General features: G+C 47.2%; 1 long non-coding RNA gene across 1 annotated transcript; it reads right to left on the reverse strand.

Annotated features, from left to right (window-relative positions):
* Positions 1–8541: 8541 nt before the first annotated feature.
* LOC137207956 (uncharacterized) lies at positions 8542–23740 on the reverse strand. Its single transcript, XR_010935391.1, has 3 exons — positions 23645–23740; positions 17688–17764; positions 8542–9403 (listed from the first exon to the last, which is right to left on the reverse strand). It is a non-coding gene; the product is annotated as an uncharacterized lncRNA (long non-coding RNA).
* Positions 23741–25365: the final 1625 nt, after the last annotated feature.

Here is a 25365-nt window from a genome sequence, read left to right on the forward strand (position 1 = left end):
TTAAAAAAAAAAAAAAATCATCCTGCTGTGTGTTTATCTCCATCAAGAGGCTGAAACTCAATCTGATTGTCCAAGTGCTTCTGGCTGCATTTGGGTTGGAGTAGATGGGATTTTATGAGACTGTAAAAATCGAGCTTTTAACTAGCTCGAACAAATTTGCGTGTCAAGGAGAAACGCTGAGAGTAGAAACAGGACTGCAGAGGGGAGGTTTGGAAATGCGAGTGAGCCTCCGAAGTGGGGCACAGGTGGCTTCAATAACCCACACGAGTTTGACTGTAACTTGCTTCTACAAACCCAAAGAGGCGGCAGTCACCCCCGGGGGGTTGGGATCCAACTTCTCAGCTCCTCAGTGGGGACAGTTTTGCATGGGTTTTCAAATACGAATCCCAGCATCTTCCATAACATGGAGAATTTGCGGTTAATTCTGCTGAGTTTTGACTTAGACCCAAGCTGTCTTGTCTGTAGAACTGCAATTGCGTTAGAGAAACACTGTTTACATTTCTTGAGATATTGTGATAATGAAAAACAGCACCATCAACCTCCATTAAGTCAAAAGAACATTAATTGTATATTTCATGCTGGGCTGGCAGCTCACACAGACGTGCTTTACTTCAGCAAAACAGGGCTCATCTTTGCAATGAGGTACCCATTTCCCTCCTTAATTACACGTAATTGTATAGTCTAATTTATTCTAACGCCCGACGCCTAAAAGTGCACATTCATGAATCAAGGGTTAGATTGGGAGGTAGGAGAATTATAAACGGGTATAATTGCAGTCTCGGGGGGGGGGGCTGCTTATGAGTGATCTCAAAGAGCAATGATGTTTATTCTGAATTCTTGCTAATGAAAGACAGGCTGCCTCCAGTTAAGAACACAGGTAACAGTGATGATTTGTCTGGTTGGTTAACAATACACCAATAGTTCTCTTTTGGATAAATGATCAAGAAAGATTAAATAGGTGAATTTCATGTAATTTGTGATGGAATGAAACAGACACACAAACTGTGTTAGTCCTCCTGTAATTGTGTATTAAAATGAGTACTGCAGCCCCAGGCAGCACAGCTGCAGATCTCCGTGGACAAGGCAGAGCTTGTGCGTCTCTGGTGGACCATGGTTTTCTAAAGGGGAAAAGCTGGGTCCATTTGACCATAAGTGCAATTCAATTTAGTCTCTCTCTGTGACAGCACCCCTCCTTTTTACAATTGCTTTCTAGAAAAATCACTTTTGAACTTTGGTTGTAATTAGTCAATTTATCAATTATGATTAATGCTGGTGGCTGATTTAGGAAAAGTGAAATAATGACTTAGCCCTGCCCCAGGGCTGAAGTTCTTACTAACCTGGTCTCTGCCCCCACTGGCTGGTGACTCCTTAGCCGATCACCTCGGGGCTCAGTTTCCTCATTTTAAGAATGAGAATAATATTGAGGACATTGCAGGTTTTCATGTGGTCTAAGTGAGATTAATGAAGGTAAATGTGCGCACGATGCCTGGCTGGGAGTGTTCGTTGAATCGGAATCGGAAATGTGGGACATGGGTTCAAGCCCTGGCCCGGGAAGATCCCACATGCTGCAGAGCAACTAAGCCCGTGTGCCACAGCTACTGAGTCTGCGCTCTACAGCCCGCGAGCCACAGCTACTGAGCCCGCGTGCCACAACTACTGAAGCCCACGTGCCACAACTACTGAAGCCCGTGCACCTAGAGTCCATGCTCTGCAGCAAGAGAAGCCACCGCAATGAGAAGCCCGTGCACCGCAATGAAGAGTAGCCCCCACTCACCACAACTAGAGAAAGCCCACGCGCAGCAACAAAGACCCAACGTAGACAAAAGTCAATAAATAAATAAACTTATTAAAAAAAAATCAGAAATGTGCTACCATGGGCCTCTAGAGAGACTCCTCCATCGTCTGCAAATCCAAGACAGCTGCTGTGATGCCAAAGCAAACCAGCTCATGCCACTCCCAGGCTTAAAATCCCTTCTGCTTAGATGAAAATCCAAATTCCTGAGCAGGACCACAAGATCTACATGGTTCCAACTCTGGCCACCTACCACCATCTTTCTCTGCTCACTTACTTCTCTCTTTATTATGAAAATTTCAAATGAGAAATTGAAAGAATAGTACAGTGGATATGCTATACCCGCCACCTGGAATCAACAGGTGTTAATAGTTTGCCATGTACCCTGATATGTTGCTGAATGATTTGAAAGGAAGTTGAGGACATCGTGGCAAATCACCGCTCAGGACTCGAGTGGGCATCTCCTAAGAATAAACTGTTCTTTCAGATGACCTCCCCATCACTATCACACCTAAGGAAATGGACAGTAATTCCATAATCACTCCCCGGCTTGCTCACATTAATGGAGCCCCAAGGGTTTCTTTCTCTTTGTTCCTTAAACCTTTGCCTACCTCAGGGCCTTTGCACTTGCTGTGCCTTCTGCCTGGAATACTCTTTCCCCAGATTTTTCTCTATCATCTCCTTGTCATCATTCAGATCTCAGCTTAAATGTCACCTCCCTGAGAGCTGTCTCCTGTCTCACCTAAAGGTGTCCCCTGATCTCCCTCACTCTCCATCTTCCCTCCCCATTTTATTGTCTTCCTATAGCATGCCACTGTCTGAAATTCTGTATTTATTTTATGTCCATGACCATGGTCTATTTCCTGCTCCCCACATCCACCCTACACTAGCTGCGGGAGAGCGGGAGCTGTGTCTGATTTGCTCACTGTCGTAGCTCCAGTGCCTAGAACAGCGTCTAGCGCACAGTCGCTATTCAGTAGATATTTGTTAAGTGAAGGAGTGAATATCCCTGTGTGTGATGTTTTCAAACAGAAGTCGTAAATGGAAGCATTGGGATACCAGTGTCTAGAGACAAATCCGTAGGGGTTCAATCACAGTGCCCCCACTCACAAGCTCTGTGTTACTCTGGGCCTCTGTCCCTTTTTTTTTTTTTTTTTTGCGGTACGCGGGCCTCTCACTGTTGTGGCCTCTCCCGTTGCAGAGCACAGGCTCCGGATGCGCAGGCTCAGCGGCCATGGCTCACGGGCCCAGCCGCTCCGCGGCATGTGGGATCTTCCCAGACCAGGACACGAACCCGCGTCCCGTGCATCGGCAGGCGGACCCTCAACCACCGCGCCACCAGGGAAGCCCTCTGTCCCTTTTTAAACTCCTCTGCCACATGGGGATGATGACGATCATCTCTGCTTCCCAGGGTTGTTGTGAGTTATTAATGAGTTTATCTACAAAGTGCTTAGAACAGTGCCCAGCACGTAACAGCCAACCTTCCTTGTGCACTTATAAGAGGCCCATGATTTTAAGCTCCATTGGCCACGCACAGGCTCACATAGAACCGGTCTCCAAACAGAAAGCCCTGGGGAAAACTTCCTGGGAGGTCCGATGCACCATGGGCCACATGCTGCCCTGTGAGAGACCAGCCAGGTCAACATTTGGCCTGAAAAAAGGCCCTGATTGTTTATAGTGGGCATCTGGGCTGATGGTCCCGGCCCGTGGTTAAATATTTTGACTCTCACCCCTGAGACCAGCCCTCGGAGGCTCACACGGGATGGGGGCATGGGAACCTGGGGAGGAGGGGACAAAAGGAGACCCATCTCCCTGCTGGAGGAGAGTGAACCCAGTGGCCTAGGCTCTGACTCCGTGGGTCCCCCCCACCAGCTCCCCCAGGGTAGGTAGACTCTGTCATGAATTCTACCTTATCACTGGCCTGTACATTTTGAAAAAAGGATATTCAGTGCTGGCTGTCGAATATGCAGGGGAACATAGGTAAATACATGTTTTTCAGCTAAAGTTGCAATAACAAATGAGTTAGGGCATCAGGAAAAGACATGGGTATTTTTTTTAAAAAAACAAACTTTACAGAGGTATAATTCACATACCATAAAATGCGTCCATTTTGAGGGTACCGCTAAATGGTTTTTAAATCTCCAGGGTTGCGCAACCATCACCATAACCCAGTTCTAGAATTTTCTCATCACCTCTCATAATAAGATCCCTTATGGGCATGGGTCATCTTAAAGCCCTCCAGGTGATTCTAACCTGCAGCCAGGCTGAGAGCCCTGCTCAGGGGTGGGGTCTTGGGAACCAGAGGAGGGCGGCATAAGGTGGCCCAGAGAGTGCTGGGCACCTGGTTGACACTGAAATAATGAATGTACTTAATTTAAAAGAATGTAAATGAATAGGTATACGTATAACAGAATCACTTTGCTGTACACCTAAAACTAACACAACATTGTAACTCAACGAGACTCCAATATAAAATAAAAATTTTTAAAAATGAATGTAAATGAACACCCACAGGAGCAGTTTTGGTTGTGGGGAGGCTGGGGTGTAAGGGGAGAGGGATGGAGGCTGGGCCGCTGAGACGGTTTGGTGGAAGCCCAGACCTTGGTCTAGAAAGGTCCATCTGGGCTGCAGGTAGCGCTGGCAGTGGGGAGTGGAGTGGGGGCTCCTCCACATTTCCACCTGGAAGGAGAGGCCTGTGCCCACTCCCCAGTCCACACATCGTACCTCCCCTGGAAGTCAGGAGGGGGGAATGGTGGCTGGGAACGGGGGTGGGTGTGGAGGAGCCTGCAGGACCCCCTGCTTGGCCCAGAGCCAGGCCCACCGGGGTCACTGTTGCAGGGGTGGGGGTGAAGCACTATCCTCGGGGACACACGGGGCAAAAACAGAGGAGAGGAAAGGACCCAGGGGTCCTGCTCTTTCCATCTTGGTGCAGCTCCCTGGGCCCGGGAGGACTCTGCAGAGCAGCTGGACCAGCTCCATCCTGCTCAGTGTCTGGGACCCCCAAAGTGTCCCCTTACCTTCGTTCCATCAGGACCTTGCCCGCCGCTCTGCCCCGAGGGGTGCCTCTCTAGTCACAGCGCCGTCCCCTGCCCCGGCCAGGCAGAATCTCTGCCTCTTGGCGCTCAAGTTTACTGACACCCTGTGCTTGCTGCTGGTGACTCATCTGTTTGTGCTGATATCCAGTCGTCTGAGGCTCTGGCAAGCGCTAGCGCCCACCAGGGCTGGGCTGCCGACCAAGACTGCACGCAGAGGCCTCTGCGAAGAGCTGGTTTATCCTCCGTCTTCTTCACCTTGGAGGGAGGACTTCGGAGTATAACACCTGCCACTTAGAGAACACTGTCTGGGCTCGGCTGCAAACAATAGACCCACTTTGGCCAGTTAAAGCAAGAGAGGGATTTGTTGAAAGATATTAAGTGTTCCCAAATCCTCGTGTAGGTTGAGGGGAGTGTCAGAATGCAGTCTGCAAGCTAGGCAGCAGGAAGAGACTTCAACCACACCATGGGAGCTGCTTTGGTAACACACCAAGGCTGCCGTGTCTGTCCTGATGAAATTGGGCCCAGACATGGAAGTCCCAGCCACTGCTGAGGCCCCAGAAAGACTGATAGCCTTGCCACGGTATTTTCTAGAAGCTCAGATCCCTTGGGCACAGTGGCCACCCCACAACGCTCCATTCTGAATTTTTGTCTCCCACGGGTGTGTCTGATTGGTAGAGTGTGGGCCACGTGACCGTATCCAAGCCACAAAGAGGTGTGGGAATTGGAGTTTCTGCCGTTGGCTTGGGAAGGCAGGACTCATTTGTGGGATGTTAGCAAAATGGAGAGAGGGAATTGGATGGCCAAAAAAGACAAACACCTGCTCCACCTGTAGCATGCCAGCAGGTGGGCTGAGCACTCAATGCCTCTCATTTAATCCTCCTCCTTATAGTTAGGGAACCAAGTATCAGAGAGGGGAAGTGACTTGTCCAAGGTCTCAGGGAGCTCAGACTCCAGAACCTTTACCAAACTTCCAAAGGCAGGATTAGATGGAAAATGACACAGAGTTCTCCAGACCCCAGCCATCTGGATGCCCTAATGCTGGCCTGGGGCCTCAGCTACAAATTAACCAATTTCGTGTGGCCAGTGCAGTCACAGGACAGGCTCTGCACCTTTGCTCACTGAGTCCTGATTGAAGCAGGAAACTACTTACATTTCGTCCATTTGTGAACAGCCAGATCATGTAAAATTCATCTGGGTACCCAAGGTCAGAAGACTTGGACTCTGATTCTGACTTCCTGTTGCGTGGCCTTGAGCCTCTATTTGCTCATCTGTTAAATGGGCACCAAAATCTCGCCCCACTTCACTCCCTCCATGACTATCATTCAAATGTTAAAATGTGAATGTGAGCTGGAATAAAGGGATAAACTCTACGCAGGACAGTTCTCTTCTTCCTTGATCTTGTTACACATCAGCAAACTGTGGATAAGGAATCTGTATGGTCTGAGTATAGCTGCATTCACTGGGGCTCATAAGGAATCATAAGCTGGGCAATAGGTGTTTTCTGTTTAGACAGTAAGTGAAGACCTGTATGCAGGAAACTATAAGACACTGATAAAAGAAATTAAAGATGATACAAACAAATGAAGAAATATGCCATGTTCTTGGATTGGAAGAATCAACATTGTGAAAATGACTCTACTACCCAAAGCAATCTACAGATTCAGTGCAATCCCTAACAAACTACCAATGGCATTTTTCACAGAACTAGAACAAAAAATTTCACAATTTGTATGGAAACAAAAAAGACCCTGAAGAGCCAAAGCAAACTTGAGAAAGAAAAATGGAGCTGGAGGAATCAGACTCCCTGACCTCAGGCTATGCTACAAAGCTACAGTAATCAAGACAGTATGGTATTGGCACAAAAACAGAATTATAGATCAATGGATCAGGATAGAAAGCCTAGAGATAAACCCATGCACATATGGTCACCTTATTTTTGATAAAGGAGGCAAGAATATACAATGGAGAAAAGACAGCCTCTTCAAGAAGTGGTGCTGGCAAAACTGGACAGCTACATGTAAAAGAATGAAATTAGAACACTTCCTAACATCATACACAAAAATAAACTCAAAATGGATTAAAGATCTAAATATAAGGCCAGACACTATAAAATTCTTAGAGGAAAACATAGGCAGAGCACTCTATGACATAAATCACAGCAAGATCCTTTTTGACCCACCTCCTAGAGAAATGGAAATAAAAGCAAAAATAAACAAATGAGACGTAATGAAACTTAAAAGCTTTTGCACAGCAAAGGAAACCATAAACAAGACCAAAAGACAACCCTCAGAATGGGAGAAAATATTTGCAAATGGAGCAACTGACAAAGGATTAATCTCCAAAATTTACAAGCAGCTCATGCAGCTCAATATCAAAAAAACAAACAACCCAATCCAAAAATGGGCAGAAGACCTAAATAGACATTTCTCCAAAGAAGATGTACAGATTGCCAACAGACACATGAAATGATGCTCAACATCATTAATCATTAGAGAAATGCAAATCAAAACTACAATGAGATATCATCTCACACCAGTCAGAATGGCCATCATCAAAAAATCTACAAACAATAAATGCTGGAGAGGGTGTGGAGAAAAGGAAACCCTCTTGCACTGTTTGTGGGAATGTAAATTGATACAGCCACTATGGAGAACAGTATAGAGGTTCCTTAAAAAACTAAAAATAAAACTACCATATGACTCAGCAATCCCACTACTGGGCATATACGCTGAGAAAACCATAATTCAAAAAGAGTCATGTACCACAATGTTCATTGCAGCTCTATTTACAATAGCCAGGACGTGGAATCAACCTAAGTGTCCATTGACAGATGAATGGATAAAGAAGATGTGGCACATATATACAATGGAATGTTACTCAGCCATAAAAAGAAACGAAATTGAGTTATTTGTAGTGGTAGGTGGATAGACCTAGAGTCTGTCACACAGAGTGAAGTAAGTCAGAAAGAGAAAGACAAATACCGTATGCTAACACATATATATGGAATCTAAGAAAAAAGAAAAAGGTTCTGAAGAACTTAGGGGCAGCACAGGAATAAAGATGCTGATGTAGAGAATGGACTTGAGGACATGGGGAGGGGAAGGGTAAGCTGGGACGAAGTGAGAGAGTGGCATGGACATATATACACTACCAAATGGAAAATAGATAGCTAGTGGGAAGCAGCTGCATAGCACAGGGAGATCAGCTCGGTGCTTTGTGACCACCTAGAGGGGTGGGATAGGGAGGGTGGGAGGGAGGGAGACGCAAGAGGGAAGAGATATGGGAACTTATGTATATGTATAACTGATTCACTTTGTTGTAAAGCAGAAACTAACACACCATTGTAAAGCAATTATACTCCAACAAGGATGTTAAAAAAAATTTGCTTCTTTAAAAGGGATTTTTGCTTTCATTTTCAGTACTTTGTGTAAGTTATCGTTTATCTGTCAAAATAGAGAGCACTTTTCTAAGGCATTCACATACTTGTTCTAATATTTGAAATGGACTAAAATGTATTCCCTAGCATTTAAAATTTTATGTCCTTCAGTTTACAAGCAAAACATACCAAAATAAAAGCCTCTATGTAAGTGAAATGTCTGCTCTTTTCAATAACAATGTATTTAACATTTCAGAAGTTTGATACCTATACATGTGTAATAATTATATCTTTTAAGAAGAATGAAAAAAAAAAAAAAAAAAAGACCGTAAGTGGGTTGAGGGCTTTGTTCTTTGCCTCGAGCAGGGACCATAGGCCTGTGAGCCATTAACAGGCTTTACTGGGGACTGAATGCCATAGGCTGTCTGCCTCAGCCTGGATATTGACAGGGAAGCCATGTGAGCTGCTTTGGGCGGAGCCATATGGCTGCGCCTGGTGTGCGAGGGGCTGGCCCGGTGCCTTGGAGCTGCTGGGGAAGGTGCTTTGATCAGGGTTATCAGAGCACAGGGCTGCCTTGCACGGCTTTGGTGAGATGCTCCTTTATTCATTCATTTAACAAATCTGTTTAAAGTTGCTACTAAGGCTCAGTAACTAAGTCTCAGACCCCAGGACCCAAAAGATGATTTTCATGACTCCAGCTCCCAGGGGCTTAGAGTCTAGTAGGTGAAAAAGATGCAAGTTTGACAGAGCGCTTGTGGCAGAACATCTTGGTTCTTATCCTCTTCTGCTTCTTCTTTTCCCTTGCCAACAGAAACTTGGTTTTGTTTGGGTGGCAATACACCCCACTCAAGGGGTGGCTCAGGATCGTTTTACACTGGGGTGTTCTCAAAGTGTGGTCCCTGGACTAGCAGCGTGGCATCATCAGGAAACTCGTTACACATGCAAATTCTTCGGCTCCGCCCTAGACCTACTGATTCAGAAGCTCCAGGGGTGGAGCCAGCAATCTTTGTTTTATACTCCCCCGTCGGTCTTACTCGTGGCACATGGCCAGTTCTTGCCCATGAGATGTAAGGAGGTATCTGCTGGGGACTTTGGGGAAATAGTTTTCTTTCTGTTCGAAAGGTCGGAGTCTTAGAAGGTGGAGCTCCTGCCTCATGCTCCATTCCTTTGCTCTGGAGGTGGTGGTGTCTGTACATATGCCTGGTGAGAGAGAGAGAGAGAGAGAGATCGCATGGCCAGGAGGAGCCGATGTCATCGATCGGCTCAGGATGGCAGAGCAGAAAAGAGCCTGAACTGCCCAACCACTTGGGGCCTTGTATGAAGAAGGGGACAGTGGTGCCCTCACGGCATTGCAGCTTGTAGCCAAGAGCATCCCCAACAGATCCAGTTTCGCAAGGCTGATGAGAATCTAAGTACTGACATGAAGGTATCCCTGCCTTATAACGTTGCTCAAGTCCCTTTCTTCCTCTGTGCCTTTTCCACATCTGTAACCTAAGAGCTTTTAACCACCTCACACCCATTAGGACGGCTAATATCAAAGAACCCAGAAAATAACGTGTTGGTAAAGATGTGGAGAAATTGGAACCTCTGTGCCCTGTTGGTAGGGATGTAAAATGGTGCAGCCACCACAGAAAACAGTATGGGGCTTCCTCAAAAAATTAAAAATAGAATTCACATGATCCAGCAACTCTACTTCTGGGTATATGCCCCGAAGAACTGAAAACAGGGTCTCAAAGTGGTGTTGGTACACCCATATTTATAGCAGCATTATTCACAATAGCCAAGAGGTGGAAGCAAGCCAAGTGTCTACTGATGGACAGTTAAGATGGTAAGTTTTATGTTGTATTTTACCACAATTAAGAAGAAAATAACAGCCCCCCCGCACACACCTCTTAAAATCCACCCTCTCCCTCACATCTGCTGGCAGGTGGTCCCTGTTGTTCTTGACTCTTCTCTGGGTTCTGATACCATATATCCAACAGACTTCTTGACATCTTCACCTGGATCTTTGGACGGCAGCTCAAGTTCAACATGTCTGACTCTGAACTCATGACCTCCCTCCCTGAACCAGTTCCTCCTGCCATGCTTGTCTTTGGGGTGACTGACAATTCCATTCATTATAAGTCAGAAATCACCCTCTTCCTCAACCTCCTCCCCCCAGCCTAATCCACTGCAAGTTCCTGGTGATCGCCCTTTTTTTTTTTTTTTTTTGTGCGGTACGCAGGCCTCTCACTGTTGTGGCCTCTCCCGTTGCAGAGCACAGGCTCTGGATGCACAGGCTCAGCGGCCATGGCTCACGGGCCCAGCCGCTCCGCGGCATGTGGGATCTTCCCGGACCGGGGCACAAACCTGCGTCCCCTGCATCGGCAGGCGGACTCTCAACCACTGCACCACCAGGGAAGCCCTGTTGGAAGATTTTTAATCACAGTTTCAATTTCAGTGCTTGCAATTGGTCTGTTTGTGCTTCTTCCTGGTTCAGTCTCGGAAGGTTGTGCTTTTCTAAGAATTGGTCCATTTCTTCCAGGTTGTCCATTTTATTGGCATGCAGTTGCTTGTAGTAATCTCTCAGGTTCCTTTGTATTTCTGCAGTGTCAGTTGTTACTTCTCCTTTTTCATTTCTAATTCTATTGATTTGAGTCTTCTCCGTTTTTTTCTTGATGAGTCTGGCTAATGGTTTATCAATTTTGTTTATCTTCTCAAAGAACCAGCTTTTAGTTTTATTGATCTTTGCTATCATTTCCTTCATTTCTTTTTCATTTATTTCTGATCTGATCTTTATGATTGCTTTCCTTCTGCTAAATTTGAGGTTTTTTTGTTCTTCTTTCTCTAATTGCTTTAGGTGTAAGGTTAGGTTGTTTATTTGAGATTTTTCTTGTTTCTTGAGGTAGGATTGTATTGCTATAAATTTTCCTCTTAGAAGTGCTTTTGCTGCATCCCATAGGTATTTGGGCCATCATGTTTTCACTGTCATTTGTTTCTAGATATTTTTTGTTTTCCTCTTTGGTTTCTTCAGTGATCTCTTGGTTATTTAGTAGTGTATTGTTTAGCCTCCATTTTATTTAGTAGTGTATTGTTTAGCCTCCATTTTTTACAGTTGTTTTCCTGTAATTGATATCTAGTCTCACAGTGTTGTGGTTGGAAAAGATACTTGAAATGATTTCAATTTTCTTAAATTTACCAAGGCTTGATTTGTGATCCAAGATATGATTTATCCTGGAGAATGTTCCATGAGCAGTTGAGAAGAAAATGTAATCTGTTGGTTTTGATGGAATGTCCTATAAATATCAATTAAGTCCATCTTGCCTAATGTGTCATTTAAAGCTTGTGTTTATTTATTTTCATTTTGGATGATCTGTCCATTGGTGAAAGTGAGGTGTTAAAAGTCCCCCACTATTATTGTGTTACTGTCGATTTCGCCTTTTATAACTGTTAGCATTTGCCTTATGTATTGAGGTGCTCCTATGTTGGGTGCATAAGTATTTACAATTGTTATATCTTCTTCTTGGATTGATCCCTTGATCATTATGTAGCGTCCTCTTTTGTCTCTTGTAATCGTCTTTATTTAAAGACAATTTTGTCTAATATGAGAATCGCTACTCCAGCTTTCTTTCGATTTCCATTGCATGGAATATCTTTTTCCATCCCCTCACTTTCAGTCTGTAAGTGTCTCTAGGTCTGAAGTGGGTCTCTTGTAGACAGCATATATATGGGTCTTGTTTTTCTATGCATTCAGCCAGTCTGTGTCTTTTGGTTGGAGCATTTAATCCATTTATATTTAAGGTAATTATCAATATGTATGTTCCTATTACCATTTTCTTAGTTGTGTTGGTTTTTTCTAAAAAAATAAATTTATTTATTTATTTTTGGCTGCATTGGGTCTACATTGCTGCTCACGGGCTTTCTTTAGTTGCGTCAAGCAGGGGCTACTCTTCGTTGTGGTGCGTGGGCTTCTCATAGTGGCAGCTTCTCTTGTTGCGGAGCACGGGCTCTAGGCACGCAGGCTTCAGTATTTGTGGTACACGGGCCTAGTTGCTCCACGGCATGTGGGATCTTCCTGGACTAGGGCTTGAACCTTTGTCCCCTGCATTGGCAGGCAGATCCTTAACCACTGCACCACCAGGGAAGCCCTTGGGTTTGTTTTTGTAGGTCTTTTCCTTCTCTTGTGTTTCCTGCCTAGATAAGTTCCTTTAGCGTTTGTTGTAAAGCTGGTTTGCTGGTGCTGAATTCTCTGAACTTTTGCTTGTCTGTAAAGGTTTTAATTTCTCCATCAAATCTGAATGAGATCCTTGCTGGGTAGAGTAATCTTGGTTGTAGGTTTTTCTCCTTCATCACTTTAAATATGTCTTTCCACTCCCTTCTGGCTTGCAGAGTTTCTGCTGAAAGATCAGCTGTTAACCTTATGGGGATTCCCTTGCATGTTATTTGTTGTTTTTCCCTTGCTGCTTTTAATATGTTTTCTTTGTATTTAATTTTTGTTAGTTTGATTAATATATGTCTTGGTATGTTTCTCCTTGGATTTATCCTGTATGGGACTCTCTGTGCTTCCTGGACTTGATTAACTATTTCCTTTCCCATGTCAGGGAAGTTTTCAACTATAATCTCTTCAAATATTTTCTCAGACCCTTTCTTTTTCTCTTCTTCTTCTGGGACCCTTATAATTCAAATGTTGGTGCATTTAATGTTGTCCCAGTGGTTTCTGAGACTGTCCTCAATTTTTTCATTCTTTTTTATTCTGCTCTGCAGTAGTTATTTCCACTATTTTATCTTCCAGGTCGCTTATCCATTCTTCTGTCTCAGTTATTCTGGTATTGATTCCTTCTAGAGAATTTTAAATATCATTTATTGTGTTGTTCATCATTGTTTGTTCGCTCTTCACTTCTTCTAGGTCCTTGTTAAACATTTCTTGTATTTTCTCCATTCTATTTCCAAGATTTTTGATCATCTCTACTATCATTACTCTGAATTCTTTTTCAGGTAGACTGCCTATTTCCTCTTCATTTGTTTGGTCTGGTGGGTTTTTACCTTGCTCCTTCATCTGCTGCACATTTCTCTGTCTTCTCATTTTGTTTAACTTACTGTGTTTTTGGTCTCTTTTTCACAGGCTGCAGGTTTACAGTTCCCGTTGTTTTTGGTGTCTGCCCCCAGTGGGTGAGGTTGGTTCAGTGGCTTGTGTAGGCTTCCTGGTAGAAGGGACTGATGCCTGTGTTCTGGTGGGTGGGGCTGGATCTTGTCTTTGTGGTGGGCAGGGCTGTGTCTGGTAGTGTGTTTTGGAGTGTCTGTGAACTTAGTATGATTTTAGGCAGCCTCTCTGCTAATGGGTGGGGTTGTGTTCCTGTCTTGCTGGTTGTTGGCCTGGGGCATCCAGCACTGGAGCTTGCTGGCCGTTGGGTGGAGCTGGGTCTTAGTGTTGAGACGGAGATCTCTGGGAGAGCTCTCGCCGATTGATATTTTGTGGAGCTGGGAAGTCTCTGGTGGTCCAGTGTCCTGAACTCGGCTCTCCCACCTCAGAGGCTCAGGCCTGACACCAGGCCAGAGCACCAAGACCCTGTCAGCTACACGGCTCAGAAGAAAAGGGAGGAAAAAAAGAAAAAAAAATAAAATTTAAAAAATTTAAGAAATTATTAACATAAAAAAAAAATTAAAAAAAATGAGCACAACCAAACCAATAAAGAAATCCACCAATGATAAGAAGTACTAAAAACTAAGATAAACATAAATATCAGAAAGAAATCAGTGGCAGACAGCAAACCCCAAGTCTACAGTTACTCCAAAATTCACCGCCTCAATTTTGGGATGATTCGTTGTCTATTCAGGTATTCCACAGATGCAGGCTACATCAAGTTGATTGTGGGAATTTAATCCACTGCTTCTGAGGCTGCTGGGAGAAATTTCCCTTTCTCTTCTTTGTTCGCACAGCTCCCCGGGTGCAGCTTTGGTTTTGGCCCTGCCTCTGCATGTAGGCTGCCCTCAGGCATCTGTTCCCTGCCCAGACAGGAAGGGGTTAAAGCAGTGGCTGATGGCGGGGCTCTGGCTCACTCAGACCGGGGGAGGGAGGGGTACAGTAGTTATAATTGCAAGGCAGGGCGAGCCTGCAGTGGCAGAGGCCGGCGTGATGTTGTAACAGCCTGAGGCACGCTGTGTGTTCCCCTGGGGAAGTTGTCCCTGGATCACGGGACCCTGGCAGTGGCGGGCTGCACAGGCTCCCGGGAGGGGAGGTGTGGATAGGCTGCACAGGCTTCTTGGCGGCTGCAGCAGGAGCCTTAGCATTTCATGCCCATCTCCGGTGTCCACGCTGATAGCCGCGACTCGCACCCATCTCTGGAACTCATTTAGGCGGTGCTCTGTATCCCCTCTCCTCGCGCACCCGGAAACAATGGTCTCTTGCCTCTTCTGCAGCTCCAGACTTTTTCTTGGACTCCCTCCCGGCTAGCTGTGGCGCACTAGCCCCCTTCAGACTGTGTTCACACAGCCAACCCCAATCCTCTCCCTGCGATCCGACCTCCGAAGCCCGAGCCTCAGCTCCCAGCCCCCGCCCGCCCCGGCGGGCGAGCAGACAAGCCTCTCGGGCTGGTGAGTGCCGGTCGGCACCGATCCTCTGTGCGGGAATCTCTCCGCTTTGCCCTCCGCACCCTGTGGCTGTGCTCTCCTCTGTGGCTCCGAAGCTTCCCCCTCCATCACCCCCGTCTCCGCCAGTGAAGGGCCTTCCAAGTGTCTGGAAACCTTTCCTCCTTCACAGCTCCCTCCCAGAGGTGCAGGTCCCATCCCTATTCTTTTGCCTCTGTTTTTTCTTTTTTCTTTTGCCCTACCCAGGTACGTGGGCAGTTTCTTGCCTTTTGGGAAGTCTGAGGTCTTCTGCCGGCATTCAGTAGGTGTTCTGTAGGAGTTGTTCCACGTGTAGATGTATTTCTGATGTATTTGTGGGGAGGAAGGTGATCTCCGTGTCTTACTCCTCCACCATCTTGAAGGTCTCCTCCCCACAAGTACAGTCTTATAGACATATATGTGTGTGCACACATACATGCACACACACTTATACACATCACATATACATATTTAACTGTGTGTTATTCTAGGTAGTAATAGATGCTATAAAAATCAGACAAGGTATTGGGATAGAGAGGTCTTGGGGGGCTACTTTAGACTGGAGGTCCTGGAAGTCCCCTCTGAGGTGTGCCATTTGGGCAGAGGCCTGAGGAATGAAGAGCGTCTTCCATGTGCATATCTGGAGGAAGAATGTTACAGACAGAGGGAACAACATGTGCAAAGGCCCTGTGGTGGGTGTGTGCCTGGCATGAGGGAGCAAGGGGGAGAGGAGCCACAGCTGAGATTAGATATGGCTTTCTAGACCATGGCAAAGAAATTTGTGTCACATTTTAAGAGTCATGGAATGTGATTTGAGTTTTGTGCAGAAGACTTTGTAGGTTTTGACATGTTATTTGAAAGGATTCCTCTGACTGCCTGTGGAGGGTGAACTGTGGAGGGGAGAGGGGCGAGAGTCAATGCAGGGAGACCAGTGGGGAGGCAACTGCAACAGTCCAGTGAGAGATGATGACTGCTTGGACCATTCGTGGTGGAGGTGGGAGGTGATCAAATTCCAGCCATAGTTTAAAGGTAAAGCCAAAAGGATTGGTTGATAGATTGGTTGTGGGGGAACAAGAGGAAGAGAAGCATGAAGACCAACCTCAAGATTTGACCTGATCGCCTGGAAGGATGGAGCTGCCTTTTACTATGGGAATGACCAGCGCGGGTGGAAATGGGGGCATTGGAAATCTGCACCTAGGGCCCTGATGCTGAGGGTGTTCTCGCCCTTGGTCCCTGCGGCCTCTGCCCATCTGCAGGAGGGCCCTGGAACGGTAACCTTGGATTTAACCTGGAACTAACATTGCCCTTCTGAAACACCGTCTCTAAAGTTTCCAGGGCACTTTTGGCTTTCTCTTTTAAAGACTCAGCCTGCATTTTAATCTAATGGCTGGTGTTCATTCCCCCTAAGGAGGGGCAGCCCCCGCAGTTAAAGAATAAATGGATAAACATTCCATTAGTGCCCAGAATACCCCAGGCCCACGGAGGAGATTTAGCGTGCCTGCCACCTGTCCAGATGGGCTGGTTGGAAAGTGCTGCATCTGTTAAAGGGAGTTTGAATGTTAAAGAGGGATATCAGTTGTAGGAAGGAAATTACTGAGTCTTCAAATGCCATCAACTGAGAAAAAGACGGATGAAGCTTTTATGGACGTGCAGTTTGTCCCAATAAAATAAAACATCTTAAAACCTGTCTTTACTGGCATCAAAGTACTGCAGTGTTGTCTAACGGAACAGTTTACATCTCAGTGATGAGTTTCTTAAAAACAAAAAACAAAGCAGTGCTTTCACCCTTCTATCTGGCTTTCTAAAGCAACTGCAATACAAATATACGGTTATTTGTGCAATAACATTTACAAAGCACCTACTAAGTGCAGAGCCCTGGGCTAAGGAGGGGAGAGAGATGAATCAGACCTTTTTCTCAGCAGGTTCATGCCTGGTGGGGGACATAAATAGCACACAGGGTGGAGTGGGTTAGTTCAGTGAGAAAGGTCCTGAGGTTCCGAAGGCAGAGGGATTGCTGGGTGCTGGGGGGCCAGGGTAGGCTTTTTGGAAGGGATGGTGTGTCCATTTACTTGCATTTGCCAGCATGTAACTGAAGTCCGTAATGAGTCTGATTTACACCGCAAAGGAATTTCTCTCCTGTAATGGAGGCTACCAGTCAGGAGGACTTCAGGGTGGGTCCAGCATCTGAATCCAGGGATTCGGCGGCTACACACCACCACTAGCCTCTCTGCTCTGCCAGCCGCTGCTCTGCTTTCATACTTAAGTCAGTTCCCCTCTTGGTCACGAGATAACCGCCATTGGCAACTGGGACCACGTGTCTCCTTGTCCAGGTTTACTGGCCTTGAGAGAGCAAGCTCTACTTGGAGTGTGAGATATACACTCCTCTCTGATACAACTGGCCATGTTGGGCCATGTGCCCACCTTGGACCACTAACAATCTCTAGGGGATGGCTGTAGACTAATTACCGTTGACTAATAGGGGTGACCCTGGAGCAGAGGACCCGGTCAGCATCCCCTGAGCTGAGGGGCTGCATGGGTACAGGTGGCCACCAAGGCAAAGTTGGGCCACCGTCAGCACGTCTGGATTTAAATAGGTGAGTTGTTTGGTGTGTGGATTACATCTCAATAAAACTGCCGTTAAAAAAAAAAACCCAAAACAAAAAACAAGGCAAAGTTGGGCTTGTGTTTGAAAAGAGGAATGAGGGAAAGGATGTTGGTTAGGCAGTCATCTGAGCAGGGCACTGGTGGATTGGTGGGCTTTTATACTAGTGGAGGTAACAACAATCATAATTTAATAATAATAAGCAGTAGTTTTGAGCACTTTTTGCAATCCATTCATGGCATGCAGGGCTTTAAATGCAGAGCAGGACCTCCCTTATCCAACCTCTCTTACCTGACTCACCTGTTTATCTGAAGCTCGCCATTCCTCTGTAAACATGTATATGGATAAGGCTACAGCTTGGGGCCATCGGCTCCTGTCTGAAATGCAGGAAGGAAATGACTGAGTTGCCTGTTTACTGAAAGTCATTGCTTTTGTTCCCAAACCTGTTTAGTCCAGATGCACCTGAGATTGTAATTACATAGCTTAAATAAATATAGCAAATGGATAACTAGGAGTACAGAAGGAGAGGGAGAAGCTGCTTCTATGCAAACCAAGTTGAATTGTTGAGAAAGATTTGATAAGGGAAAAAAGCTTAAGTAGAGATTGGAAAAATAGATGAGATATAATACCACTAGCGGTGCACTGCCTGATACAATAGTCACTTGCCACACGTGGCTATGCAGCACTTGCCATGTGGCTGGCGTGGCTGAAAACCTGAGGCTTTGATTTTGTTTCATTGTAATCGATTCACATGATTAAAGACAGATACGTGATTCAGTTATTGAAAAACTTTCCAATGTATTTGGGACAAGTTCTTTATATGAATCTACTTTTTCAACTTTAAATTTTCTGAAATCTAAGTGCAGATCAACTGTCTCTGATAAACACAGAGAGGCACTGAGTGTAAAATACACACCAGATTTGGAAGATTTATATGAAAAACATGTCAAGTATCTTGAATTTTATATTTATGATATGTTGAACTGATGTTTCAGATATGTTTGGTTAAATAAAATATATCATTAAAATTAATGTCATCTGCTTTTTAAAAGTTTTTTTTTCAAATGTGGCTACTAGAAATTTAAAAATTACATATGTGGTTCACCTGCTTCTGGTCTAGAAGATTCTGCACTCAGACTGCTTTGCAAGCATCTTTAAGTCGTGATCCCGCTATCAAGAAACTAAAACTGAACACTGTATGATTATATAAAAGAAAGGAGACAATGGGAGAATCCAATGGCAGACTTACATTAAAAAAAACTCATTGTCTCTGTTATGAAAATCTTCACTAATTAATGCACACGTATGTGTTTTCTGTTAACCTGTGTAAGGATGTGACTGTACCTTTCTAAAAAATTCCACAGTTTAGTCAGTTTAGTTGTACTAATGGACCCTCTAATGGTCCTAGTTGTTCTGGATAAGAGGGCTCCTCCTGGGTTTTACAGCCACCCGTGGGGGTCAGGGCAGGTATGATGATTCCCATGTTAGAGATGGGAGAAACTGCGGCTCAGGAAGGGAGAACAATGTGCTGAGGGTCCCTCAGGCAGGGAGTCCAGGGACAAGGGGGACTTGAGTCCCAAGCTACCTGACATCACCCCAGGCTTTCGCTTTCCCCCCCGACACTTCTGGTGTCCTGGACATGGTGCTCTGGTTATAAGTGGAATAAACCAATTATAACTTACCTTGGGGATTTCACCAGTCTCTCTAACCTGAAGGCTTTCAAGGAGACCAGGACTGATTTTCTGGGACTCGTGGGTTGTCATCTTGAAGTGGAAATACTCATTGAATGAAGTGTATGCTTCCTTTGGTGGCTTTAACTGTGTGCCATGTGTTGGATGTCGTGTGTGTCCATCACTCATTTCATATGTTGAAGCCTTAATCCCAATGTGAGGGTATTAGGAGGTGGGGCCTTTGGGAAGCAATGAGGTCATGAGGGTGGAGCCCTCAGGATGGGATTAGTGCCCTTATAAGAAGAGACTCCTATAAAAAGAGAGCTTGCTCCTGTTCTCCCTGCTCCGCCATGTGAGGGGACAGCGAGAATGTGGCTTGTCTACCAGCCAGCAAGTGGGTGCTCACCAGGAGCCGAACTGGCCAGCACCTTGACCTTGGACTTCCCAGCCTCCAGAACTATGAGAAATAAATATTTGTTGTTGAAGCTGCCCAGGCTATGGTAATTCGTTATAGCAGCCTGAGCCCACTAAGACTCTATGGTTCCTCCCTTGTGCCCGGTTGACATCCTGGGTAGATCTTGAAGCCTCTCAGACTTGCTCAGCCCTAAGAACAGGTGCATCTTTTAAGAACTAAGGAGTCCAGTGCAGGATATGTCAACGTTCAATCTCACAACAATCTGAGCTGTTCAAATTCACCTGTTGTGAATTCCCTCCCGGGAATCTCCTTCCACACGTCCCTCTTCTCTCACGTGTGGGTGGTGGTCACGGGCTCCCAAGGATGTTTCCAGAACTCTCTTTAGAATGAGTGGGTTCCAACTCCTCTAGCTTTGGGACTTGAGCAAAAATTCCAAGTCCTCCAGGAAAGTCTCCTTCAGTGTCCAGTTGCACTGGATTCAATGTCTCAAGAGAGAAGGACCTCTTCCTGGAAAGAGGCGTCGGTAGCAATATTGGTGTCTGGGGCTGTCACTGAAGCTCCTCTTCCACCAGCGAGGACACAGTCAGTGCTCGGCCGGCGGTCAGGGGTCAGTGCTGCGGGCCGGGACTCTGGCTCTGAAGCCCTGCAGCCACGGGCCCCAGGGGGTGTCAACCCTGCCCAGCCTGACTCTGCCCCTGTGACCTGAGGCTCCCGATGGGGCCCGTGTGACTGCATCCAGGTGAGGATTAAGCGAGTTAACGCACAGGAGCGCTCAGGACCCAGGCCCCACACAGTAAGTGCCTGTGAGGTCAGCCCATTGTCGTCAGCGGATCGCTAATCGGGCTCACGGGTGAGTCTGGTCAAGAGGCTGCCCTGGAATCAGGGCTTTGGGTTTAGGAAGAGAGATTTCTGTAGGGATGCTTGGAGATTTAGCCTGTAATTGGTGGCTTTGCTTCCAATAGCTCTCGAGAGACAAGCCCTAGAAGGTTGTTTATCCTTAAGCCGAGAGCAGAAAGGGCTGTGGGGAGGAACGGCGGGCTGGCTCCCCGGGGTGCACCCGCCCTGAGCTGCTGTCAGGTGGCCAGACACAGACGCACCTTCCAAAGCTCTGGGCTCAGGGCCTGCTGCCCTTTCTCCTCCTGCTTCCTAATTAAAAAACAACAATCCCAAAGCCTCCATTCCTGCAGATTCCCTGACTCTCTGCTGTGGGCTAATCTTCAGGATAAAGCATAGTCCTTCTCGAGGGCTTTTGTCCTCTGGGTATCCGCTTTGATCTTGAGACCAGGAAGAAACACGTGTTCTCACTCAATGCTGGAAAATGCATCCCTCGCTCATTCTTAAATCTCTCCTTCCTCCCTTTTCTGGCTAAGTGTTTATCTTTCTCTTTCAAGGGCGATGGATGCTTAATTCCTTGAAGGCTGTAAAGCAGGTTGCAAATGTGATGGTGTTATTATTATGAATGTCCATGACGATAACGTCATGCTCCTTGCCTGTCCCAGTCTTGGGCCACTGTGATGCAGCCCCTCTAAGATGACCAACTCCAGCCACTCCAAACAATTACAGAGGACAGCGCAGGATCGACCTAGCTGGATGGAGATCTTTTACGGGCAGGCAGAGAAGAAAGCTCTAGAGAGAAAGCATCATCACCAGGAGACTGGGAGCCTACATCTGCCGGTGCCTCAGTCTCATCTTTGATCAGTTCATTCAATAAACATTTATCAAGGAATCTGTGCGTCCAGGATCAGCTGATGCTGGGAAGGTGAATGAGAAATTACACGCTCTGCAAACTGTAGAGTGCTGCCATCTGAGGGACGGTGGGCTAGCACCTGCCATGGGCTCAGTGACACCTGAGGCTGTTGATGGTGATGGCGATGAGGGGGGATGACCTCAGAGCATCCTTCTCAGCCTGCGTTTCTACAGGATAAAGGTCTGAACCAGGGGATGGAACTGGTCCCAGAAAAAAACCACATGGAGCTGATAAGGCCAGGAATGAAGGTCGCCAGCGTGTCATCAAATGCAGCTGTGATGATGATGATGATGTCATCTAACATTTTAAGCCCCGAGTCCTATGGGCAGACACTGCTGAGCACTTTACTGCCACTTTCTGCTCTAATCTGTCCCATGATCCTATGCAACAGGGACTCTCATTATCCTCGTTTTTCAGGTGAGGAAACTGAGGCACAGAGAGGTTACATAACTTGCCCGAGGTCACACAGCTAGTAAGTGGTGTGACCGGCTGGGATCTGGACCCAGAGAGTCCTCCTCCAGAGGCCGTGCTCTCAGGAAGCTAACTGTTGTGATGTGCTGTCTGCCTGCACAGAAAACACTCAGGAACGGTTTCACTCTGTGACCTTCTTAGGTCACATTTCTTGGCATTCCAACATCTGGCCTCCAAAAAGGCAAAATGGAAATACCTCACCCAGGTGTTTCCTCTTTTCCAGACTCCATGCACCCCTTCTGTGACCTCCCACTCTGCTCCTGTCTCATCCACCGCCCCTGCTAAGAACAGGCAAACGCTGATTCCCCGGTGCCTGCAGAGCGGGGCTGCAGAACTGGCAGGCGGGGTCTGGGCCCTCACCTCCAGCTGAGAATAAGCAGGATCTGTAGCTTTATGACCAAGAGGGACTGCGCTCAAGTTCAGCTACACACCGGGATCCACCCGCAGCGGGGAAAGCAAGGGGCTTTGAGCTGTTATTCCTGGATTGAGAGGTTTCTCATCTCTCACGTGAGACCATAAAACCAGAGACGACAGCAACGGGGGCCCCTCCCGGGGGGCCGGAGAGTAGCTGAACCTGAGCCCCATTCTGTGCCTCGGAGACAGACCCACCCCCGCTGGGCCGGAGCAGTTTCCTAAGGCTTGTCTCCGACCCGCTCACAGAAGTGCCTGCCAGGGACAGGAGGCGCTTGGCGGTGATTCAGTCCCAGAGCAGTAAAGATGGAAGCGCAGTTTCCAGGGACCAGGCCACTAAATATTCACACCAGGTGAACGCTGCGTCTGAGCTGAGCAGAATCCTGCCATCTGGACATTGCAGGCTGCTGGTGCAGTGTCTACAGGGCACAGCAAACCCTTCTGACCACACAGAGCCCAGCAGTGGCTCCCTGAGACTGAGCTGGCAGGAGAGCTGGGTCCTCCTTGAAATTCTGAGAAATTTATAACTGTGGGGCCTCCCTTCTGCTGCATTCACAATGTCATACATCCTGGGTCAGACCCTCTGAAGCCTGCACCCTGTGCTGAGAGTCCTCCGGCTTCGGGGCTTCGCTGCACACAGGGGCCTGGTGGGCCAGTGGGGGAGTTTTCTTTGTCTGGGGCATCCCCTCGGGTGCTGGGAGGGGCTCATCTGAGGGGCGCAGGGGGCCCTGGAGCCATGGGTCCCTCTCTCAGGCTGCAGTCAACACTGGGTTCCCCTGAAGATCGGGATGAAGGTTCCTTGTCATAAAGGCTACACCTGTTCCTCCAACTCCCACCCCCTTTCTTAGAGCCTGGTGGGCTCTGGTCTCCTGGGAAGCGAGTGTTTTCCTTTGTTAAAATCACTGGATCATGGTATTTCATGATATTAATTTTCTTTTGGGGGAAGAGTGTATTGGACTCCACCCCACCCCCAATAGAATTTTAGCTCCAGGAGGGAAGGGATTTTGTTCACTGTTGTATCCCCAGGGCAGTGTCTGGCTCAGTATGTGTTTGTTGGACTATTAAATTAATAAATGAATGAGGGATCCTATCTGTCCCTTTCAACCCAGCACCTAGCAGAGAGCCTGGCACGCAGTAGGACTCAATAAATATTTGTCAGATAGATAAGTGAATGAATGAATGAAACTTCTCAATCCCCTCCCCCCTCCCCCCACACCTCTATCGCCTTCAGGACCCCCTCCCCACCTCATTCCAACATCCCTGTTTCCTGGCCTTCATCGTGGATTTGGGGCCCCTGTGCACCGCCAGTGACCTTCTTTAACTGCCTCCCTCCTGCCTGGATGACAAATGACTCTCAGCCTTGGCGGCCCATCGCTGATGCTCCCAGCTCTGCAGGCCACCTCCACGTGGGAGGCTGACCCAGGAGCACTGTCCTCCCACCATCACCCACCCCCCAGCTGAGCCCGTGGGGTCGCAGAACCTCTTCTGACTGGCCCGCTGCCATGGGTCTTACTCCCGGAAACAAGTTCCCGCACAGACAGACCTGGTTCTCTGAGTCCAGGAGTCAGTCATCTACTTGCACCAGTGCTAAAAGCGTCGTTATTTCCCCAAACTCAGCTGCACCTGTGGAGATGAAAACACAAGACAGCCTATTTTTAGCAGGCGACAGATGGCACACAGGGAACTATAATTAGCATCTCGTCCAAAGGGTGGAATTTCCAACCCAATGCAGAGAGTGACTGCCCTGGGTGGGGGAGGGGAGGGTCCCCTCAGCTCAGCATCTGTCTCTGGTGTCTGATGTGGGACGGAACCAGCTGCATGGAGGGAAGACCTGGACTCCCCAGGAGTCCCAGGAAGGGGACGAAGTCCTTTGCAGGAGGTGCTCCTCATCTTTGCTCCCCGCCTTTCCCCTTCTGGCCTGTTGTTTGCAGAAGGCATGACCTGGCCCAGATCAAGTGCTGTCCTCCTGCAGGGACGACCCAGCCAGGCCATTGTGATCAAGATGCCTTGTCACATTGGTGTCGGGCTTGAGGGTCATCTGTCTCCCTTCTGTCCTGGTGGGGGACAGGGCAGGGGAAGCTGAGCTGCATCAGAGGCTGTGGGTTGTCCCCCTGCCCCCCCATCCCTCAGGTCTCTCATAAAAGCCAGGAATCTGGCTGCCTAGAAGAAAGACTACATTTCCCAGACTCCCTTGTGACAAAAAGTAGCCAAAGGGGTGTGAGCATCATCTCTTTCTCTTTCCATTGGCTGAGAGAGAACAGAGGAGGAATGTCTGAGGTAAGAAGAAAGGTTACAGCCTCAGAAATCAGAGTAAAGAGATAGAAGGAGGTGGAGCTTCAGTTTCCTCGTCTGTAAAATGGGAGAGTAGTTATGCCTCTGTTTTCTATAAATTAGAATTCTTTCATCTGCTAAGTAACAGGAAATTCAACCTCAAGTATCCAAAGGCCAAGGGGGATTTATTGGCTCAGCTAAGTGGAAAAAAAAGTTTCGCGAAGAGGCCTGGCTGTTTACCCTTGGCCTGGGGACTCAAGCGTATCTTACCTGCACCTGTTATTTTCATAGCAAATTTGTTAAGGTCACAAACAATTCTGCCTTGAAAGGACGACAGAATCTCATTGTAACCCAAGTGCTGGCTGGTAGACGTGCTCAAATCCTGCATTTAGGGGAAGTCCAAGGGCGCCGTCCTCAAGGTTTCTGCCATTCACCGAGCTGAAGTATCTCTTGTTCCTCCCACTCTCATTTCCACCCTCCACTGAGCTATTATTCTCCTCTCTGCATCTCAGCATTGCCCTTCCCACTTCTGCAGGGGTCCATCTTCCACATGGCATGGGCTCCTTCCTGTTTTCTACCTTCCCAGATTCCGTATCCCGATGGCAGCTGTGATGGGCACATTTTATTCATGATTCTGGAGCAGCACAGAGGAAGCTGATTTTATTGATGTCTCGGTCCCTTTGCATCTCTGCCAACTCCAGCATCAGGATGTGTTGCTTAGCAACACTGCAGAGTCCCTTCCATGGCTTCTTCTGGATCCTGCTACTGCCCCCAGCCCCATGCTGCTCACATCTCTTGTGTAGCTTCTCAGCTACTGCTTTGTGGGCTCCTTCCAACCTTAGGACCACACAGTCCACACCTTCAGATTATTTCCCCGCACTGTGAAAGTTCCTCTCCTCTGAGCAGCTCTCATCCCAGCTGGTAAGAGATGTGTTTTCTTCCCATCAACACTCGTGATAATTATCGTGGCCACATGTGGACTGTCTGCTCTAT

The sequence above is a fragment of the Pseudorca crassidens genome, chromosome 15, assembly GCF_039906515.1.
Source record: "Pseudorca crassidens isolate mPseCra1 chromosome 15, mPseCra1.hap1, whole genome shotgun sequence".
NCBI classification, from domain to species: Eukaryota; Metazoa; Chordata; class Mammalia; order Artiodactyla; family Delphinidae; genus Pseudorca; species Pseudorca crassidens.